Below are 8,183 nucleotides of genomic sequence, written 5' to 3'. Positions count from 1 at the left end.
GATGACGTCCCTCGTACTCTTGATCGAGTTGAGGACGAGGGAGAGTTCCGTCAGCACGACGGTGTGGCGACGGTGATGATGAAGTTACCGGCGCAGGGCTTCACCTAAGCACTACGATGATATGACCGAGACGGCTAAGAGAAGACTTGGTGTGCCTTTGGGGTGCCCCTCTCCCACATATATAAAGGAGGGGGGAAGAGGAGGCCGCCCAAGGGAGGGCGCGCCATAGACGGGAGTCCTACTTGGACTCCCGGTCCAAGTAGGATTCGGCCCCCCTTTTCCTATTCCAACTAGGAGAAGGAGGGAAGGGGAAGGAGGGGAGAAGGAAGGAGGGGGGCGCCGCCCCCTCCTAGTCCAATTCGGACCAGCCCTTGGTGGGGGGGGGGGGGGGGGCGGCCACCTCTTGATGCCCTTCTCTCCTTTCCCCTAAAGCCCATTAAGGCCCATTACTCTCCTGACGAATTCCGGTAACTCTCTGGTACTCCGAAAAATACCCGAATCACTCGGAACCTTTTGATGTCCGAATATAGCCTTCCAATATATCGATGTTTACCTCTCGACCATTTCGAGACTCCTCGTCATGTCCGTGATCTCATCCGGGACTACGAACAAATTTCGGTCATCAAATCACATAACTCATAATACAAATTGTCATCGAACGTTAAGCGTGCGGACCCTACGGGTTCGAGAACTATGTAGACATGACCGAGACACATCTCCGGTCAATAACCAATTGCGGAACCTGGATGCTCATATTGGCTCCCACATATTCTACAAAGATCTTTATCGGTCAAACCGCATAACAACATACATTGTTCCCTTTGTCATCAGTATGTTACTTGCCCAAGATTCGATCGTCGGTATCATCATACCTAGTTCAATCTCGTTACTGGCAAGTCTCTTTACTCGTTCCGTAATGCATCATCCCGCAACTAACTCATTAGTCACATTGCTTGCAAGGCTTATAGTGATGTGCATTACCGAGAGGGCCCAGAGATACCTCTCCGATAATCGGAGTGACAAATCCTAATCTCGATCTATGCCAACTCAACAAACACTATCGGAGACACCTATAGAGCATCTTTATAATCACCTAGTTACGTTGTGACGTTTGATAGCACACTAAGTGTTCCTCCGGTATTCGGGAGCTGCATAATCTCATAGTCATAGGAACATGTATATGTCATGAAGAAAGTAATAGAAATAAACTAAACGATCATAGTGCTAAGCTAACGGATGGGTCTTGTCCATCACATCATTCTCTAATGATGTGATCTTGTTCATCAAATGACAACACATGTCTATGGCTAGGAAACTTAACCATCTTTGATTAACGAGCTAGTCTAGTAGAGGCATACTAGGGACACTCTGTTTGTCTATGTATTCAAACATGTACTAAGTTTCCGGATAATAGAATTCTAGCATGAATAATAAACATTTATCTTGATATAAGGAAATATAAATAACAACTTTATTATTGCCTCTAGGGCATATTTCCTTAAGAGCTGCCCTGGTTATCACTCAACAAGAATGACCATCCAAGGACAACAACAAGTATCACAGGATCGAAAATGATTCTAGAGACAAGAGGGAGGCTCCAACCTGATACGCACAGGTGCCATGATTGCTCAAAGGCACACTTATTTCAGCCACCATTAATCATTATCGCCCTAGCACGAACGCCACTGATCAATCTAGCAAATCCAGGAGCATAGCTATAGGACCAGGGCATCCACATGTAAACCAAAGCATCACATGAGCTCCTATGATGGCAACTAAACATGAACAACAGCCTGCAAACCCTAAAATGGCATGGATCCACAACTACAGAGCTCAAGTAGGAACCGATGCATGAGTAGGGCATAGAGCATCAACCAGACAAGCACCACATCGATATAGCCATGCCCATGTCCCATACATTAGGCGAAGCAGAGCAGCGGGAGGAAGATGGACCTCACCGAGGGAGGTTGTAGCCGAGGCAGTACTCAGTGCGCGCCGGGGTTGCGCGTGAACGCCGTTCAACCGGCGAGGAACCGCGTCGGAGTTGTTCCTTGCACCGTCCCGCCGACGAGCATGAATGCATCAAACAACCTGTGTAAGAAAGGCATCGTTGTTTATCAGAAACAATTATTTAGGAATTACTATTTAGCACAAAATATATACACATCTAGCAGCACCATGAATTCAGTTGCAGAAAGATACCACAGGCAAGACACAACCATCCAAGAAATGAAATATGCAGCACCACCACTGATTTATCCAACAAAAGCATAGGATAATACAATCTAAATAGTAATGACAGAAAGCTTTAATCCATTGACATCATATGGTATTAGCAAAATAAGCAAGATCAAACCTTAAACAACAGAAGATATTAAATCATTCAGGGTACTAATCAAGCCTTGTGACTGGCAACTGGTAAAACAAAGCATACATTAAAGGCAGGTATGAAAGACGTGCTAATCTTACACAGGAGCACTCACGACAAATCACTAAGTAAAATGCGACGTGTTGATCCAACCAAAGACATATGTGCAACTGAATCATGGTATTGACAACCCGTTGGCACTCATGCCTAGTGTTATTGATCCATACATGGCGTAGGTGCACTGCCACTGACCACTCCAACACCATGCAGACAACCCTCCTAGCGGCATGGCACCCGCGAGCACCATCAGATGTGCCACTATCAAACACTATCGTACTCATATCCATATCACGGAGTCGTGCCACCTCTGTTTCCATCATTGCCAGGTAGGACGCGGACCAAAAAAATCTAGGTTAACTATCTGAATAGTAGATACGGCCTCAAGTTTGGCACAATTGAAGAAGAAACAGGGAGGAGCGAGCTGTGGTGAGCTATATTAAGATTCATTTACATGCAATGCTATTGGAGGAACAACTAACTGATCATGATTTTGATCTATTGTGACAATTCAATGGCCGCCTCTTTCTTATTTTGTTCTCTCGTGCATCTTCAGTTAGTACAGGTCACTGATTACTATTAGGTGCATCATCCAAAAAAAGTCATAATCTTGTAGGCCATAAGGAATCACGCCTTGGCACGAGGGTGCCAGACCCAACGATGTGGTCAAGAAGATAATGCCCAGGTTAGTACTCCCTCTATAAAGAAATATAGAAGTGTTTAGATCACTATTTTAATGATCTAAACACACTTATATTTCTTTAAGAAGGGAGTAGGAAACCTGGTTTAGTGTACATATTTAAATAGGTCAACAAAATAAAAGAAAGAAAAAACATTCACTTGTATAGAAATGGACATCATCGAGTTCAACATCATTAGATTATAAAGCAGCATCGAGGTCAATGCATTCACAAGACCATAAAAGGTAACACTTGACATTAAGTTCGCGAACATGAGAAAGCAAGTGCTAATCTAGAACAAAGCTTCCAGCACACCATATATAAGCAAGACAGCTACCCAATATAGGCTATACGAAAAACAACTTCACTGCAAAGGAAGCATCTCAAAAAGCATAGTCTCCATAAATATTTTATTTTCAGTAGAAAGCACCAAAGCTCAGACAACTACCCAATTAGACTTGGAGGAAGCTGAGAGCAATTGTTCCTAAAAGTGAAATATCACATTCGCTATGATTTGAATTGCCTAATGGGATTTGAATTGTCTAAATCTTATGTGTACACTACCAACTCGAGTACTGGACCTGAGCAAAAACTGACCCCCTCCTTCTCCTCTCTCTCTATAAGAACCAAATATGGATCAGAATCCACTTCAAACAACCAACTTTCACATTCTAGTCTGCACAATCATCCGGTCACTCCAATCTATGCTACAACTGCTGGGTACGACATAAGTATAATTACTGAAGCAAATTGGAGTAAGGCACCAAGATGTGGGTTACCTGAACTGGAAAAGCTAGGAGGAGGCAGCACGACCACACCACCCCGAAGTCTGCCTCTGTAAGCTGCAGGCTACCATATTGTGGAGCAGCAGGATGATCGTCTCATCCTGGACGGCTACGACAGCACCGCGGATGGCTTTTCCCCCCCTTCCATCTCTGTGGCCGTCCATATGAACCTGATGTGAATAGTTTGTGAGATAGATGGACCTGAAAATGTTCTTTTATAGACAATGCACTTGTGATTTTGTACCTTACCCTTTTGAAGCATATGGACAGTGAGAGATGGTTTCCCCTTTTAATCTTGAACACGAAGACACGTATCTGATATTCTTTGATCCCTGCCGCCTCGACAAAATCTTAAAGTTTTCTAGAGTAATCGCCAAAGCGGCTGAACAGTATGAGCAGAATATGATGTCTAAAGAAGCAATTCATTACCTTGTCAACACCTTGATTACAAGCATAGACCAAAGCATCAGCAAGCGTAAGCCTCCCTTCAGCGTCAGTGTTATTTACCTGAAGAAACACAATAATGTGCAAATGAATACAGTTTTGAATGTAAACCAGTGGGCAAACTGGACCATGAAAACAAGGATAAGCATCACACATTGTCGTATTTTAGGATGATACCTCAATTGTCTTCCCGTTAGAAGCTGTCAAAATGTCACCAGGTCTCATTCCTGTGCCACGAATCATATTCTCACAGGCGGCAACAATAAAGTGGACCTGTCAGAAAGGAAATCATTAGCAAATACACTAAAACAAAGAGGTTGCTCATGCAAGTAACTGAAAACTGAAGTACCTCTACTCCAGGCGGCTTGATTTGGGCCAAAGCTTTTTCTGCACCAAATACTGCTGCGGAGCCTCCCATGTCAAACTTCACCAATATTGTAGCCTGGTCCAGTCTTAATGTTGTAGCCTCCACTGCAGACAAATCGGTGAATCGAGTGTTAAGATTTCACAGTTATCAATTATTAATATCACTACATTCTACCAGATTGGCAAAATATATTGAAGATGAAACATCTACCCGGTCTATAATAATTCATAAAATATGCATAGTTGTACAAACCTGTCAAAGGATAGACCCTTCCCAACAACAACCATTTTTCTCTTGACATTGCCACCAACGGGTTTGTAGCACAAATGGATGAAGTGAGGGGAATTTGCAGAAGCTACAGAAACTCCCAAGTAGGAGCCCATCTTCAGCTCCCGACATTTCTCTACATCTAATATTGTGGTCGTGAATACATCACTGTATTCAGAAGCAATCTTTGATGCCTTCTCCGCAAGCACAGCTGAAATGACAACATGTCAGGATTGTAATGATAAATTAAACATTGTGACGATATCTATAAATTCTGTGATTCACTGAAGAGCTACTGACCAGGGGTGAGAACATTGGTAGGTGCGTTGACAAGCTCTTTCCCGAAAATCACGCCTGAGGAAAGATCATTCACATACTTAAGTTTCTGGTCCAGCTCTGAACCAGAACCCAATCCAATAAGATCTACTGTTTTAAGGCGCACCTTCTTCAACTCAGCCTTGAATGTGCTGTCCTCATGCAAGCCAAGCACGGTTCCTGCAATTCAAATAGGCAGAAGACAATCCAGCATCAAGTCAAATAGGCAGAAGACAATCCATAACTATCCTATCGAAATAAAAGAATACAAGGCCCAAGAGTATTGAAGTACCAGAAGTGATTGCAAGAACAAAGCTTGAACCCTTCCTGGATCCCAGCGGGGGTTACAAGAACAATAGCAATGCTGCTAGCCTGAGCAGACTTGGCAACCGATGCAACAGATTCACCAATGCAGTGCAGAGCGAGCCCTTTTGTCCAGTTAGGAAAACACATGATGTGTGCATACAATGGATACATACACACACAATTTGCTCCAGTTTGAGTCATCCAAAACTGAACTATAACATGATGCGCACACACAGAGTTTCCTCTCACCCCATCTACCCCCACATCTGAACATCATCTACACTTTGTACCTTGTGTTGGTTTAGTCTGTACCTTCCTTTTGGATGACATGACGTTTGGGTTCATCACGTTGGTTCTGGGTGCCTGCTCCTCCACTTCCTCTGGCTGATTTGCTGCAGATGGGGTTGATTTGCTGGTTACGGTTGTACACACAACCTACAGAGACGAATCGAGCGTTAGAGAGAGAGCAGGACAGAGGAGAGGGGAGAGGAAGCGGTGGCTTACCACCTACACCTAACCTACGCAGGGGAGGGGAGGTAGAAGAGCCGCAACAGCTTCTCCATGGCATGGCCCCCCTTCCTTGAAACAAGCAGATGAGATGAGATGGGCCTGCACACAGTCACGCGTCAGAGGAAGATGAAAACCAGAGGAAGAAGAAAAGGTAAGGAAGGATGCATACCGAGGCTCTTGAGGGGATCCTGCGGATCTGAGCTACGGGCTCGAGCTCGGCTACGGCCGCCGCCGCACTCACCAACGCGCCGATGGGGGACGCGCCGCTCCCGTCCGACCCTAAAAACCCCGCTGGCTCGAAGGAATCGATCCCGCGAGGGGCGAATCCACCGGCCACGGGAGAGAAGGTGAGGGATTGGGAGAAGGTGGGGGCGTGGTGGGGGTGGTGGTGGACGACGGCGATGACGCCGGGGAAGTGGGCGGCGGGGGTCCGGCGGGTAGGGCAAAGGAGATGGCGGCGGCGTTAGGGTTTGGGTGGAGGTGGGCGGCGGAGTTAGGGGAGGGGGCTAGGTGAGGGAGCTAGGGTTAGGGGAGGGGGCTGGGACGCGAGGACGCTTGGGCGGGGGTGGGGGGTGAGTGTGGGGAGGAGGCGGCTAGGGCTTGCCATGGGAGCTGCTAGCTTTTATAGGCCTTTATGTGAAATGACCAAAATACCCTGGTGGGGGTATGGTATTTCCAGTTTGTTGCAATTGGAATTTTATCCGACGACCCAGGTCGATCAGGGTCAAAATCTGATGGCTCACGGCGATCGGGCTCGAGATCGGATGGTCAGTATCGCGAGGGACTTTTGATCCGACGGCCAAGAGTGCCTGATCGCTGTGAGAGCTCGGTGGAACACTCCTCTCTTATTTCTGGATGCAATTGTGTTGTAGCACTGCTAAATTGCAAATGATACACGTGGGAACTCGGCACAAAAAATTTCCACATGATATGGAAAGGAGTTGTATATTTTCATTGTATTTCGTCTTGTCTTACGTCGCGAGGCATGCGTCCTCGGGTTTTCGTTTTGATTTATTTCTCAGTCGATGTTGTTCGGCTGCTGGATTTCACATCCTTAATAAAATATGGTTGTGTGGTCCCTCAATGCAGAGGCCGAGGATAATCCTCCTTTTTGAAAAAATGAGAGGCCGTGTATGAACTCGTTATGCTTTTATCTCCTTGATGCGATGTTATGAGTCAAGTAAACCTAATTTATCTAAAAGGAAAGATTTATTTTCAAATTGAGTATTTTTAAGAATCATGCATGTAGGGATATGTAGTTAATTACGAAGATTATGATGTTATAATAACAAAGTAGAATGTTTCTCACTGTTACTAGAGGAAAAGAGTTAGAAGAGCCCCATGCCAGCGCAGTGAGATGGTTGATAGTTCATTAATAGTTGTACAATACAAATCCCGCATACCATTTCCAACATATCTTACATTTGCTCTTCTCTAAGGATCTTGCGCAAAATGCAGAGGATCCAAAGAATGGGATTTGGCATTTGCTTGTTGCTCTAAAGCATTGTTAATAGCTCATTTAGTGGTACCGACACAAAGCATCCTGATTCTGGCTGGCTCGATCTTGGCTGCTGAGTTAGAGTTCCTTGACGTTGATCCATGATGTAAATGCATGATAACCATGAGCATTGGATAATTTTGAGCTGTGTCACATGCTTTGGAGTTTTAAAACTTAGGAAGGACAACCAGATTTGAAATGCTACCATCCTATATGTGAAAAGATGAACAATTCTTGTGTGAGTTTGATATGATGACACATACAATAGAGAAAGCTGGGCATAATACTCGGGACGCCAACAAATGAAATCCCAACCAATTGGTGATGCCATAAAAATTTCTCATTGCCACTAGATTATAAATCGTGTTTGTGTCCCTCTTCACTCGCAACACATAGGCAAGTGCACTCATTTATGAAACAACAACCGCCCCTCTACCACCACCACCACCATATGCCACTATAAAGGTCCAATGAGTTTGAGGTATAGAGCAATTCATGACTATTTTGATTTTTACATTATGCTAGAGTGGGGTGGGTTGCCAACCGTTTCGAGTGGTCTCGTAGTTTATTCACTCGGTTTCTTGAG

General features: G+C 44.9%; 1 pseudogene; it reads right to left on the bottom strand.

Annotated features, from left to right (window-relative positions):
• Positions 1–4,172: 4,172 nt before the first annotated feature.
• On the bottom strand, positions 4,173–5,736 carry LOC123493894 (leucine aminopeptidase 2, chloroplastic-like; annotated as a pseudogene).
• Positions 5,737–8,183: the final 2,447 nt, after the last annotated feature.

The sequence above is a fragment of the Aegilops tauschii genome, chromosome 5 (assembly GCF_002575655.3).
Source record: "Aegilops tauschii subsp. strangulata cultivar AL8/78 chromosome 5, Aet v6.0, whole genome shotgun sequence".
In the NCBI taxonomy this organism is placed as follows: domain Eukaryota; kingdom Viridiplantae; phylum Streptophyta; class Magnoliopsida; order Poales; family Poaceae; genus Aegilops; species Aegilops tauschii.
This window is presented reverse-complemented; position numbering and strand designations above follow the sequence as displayed.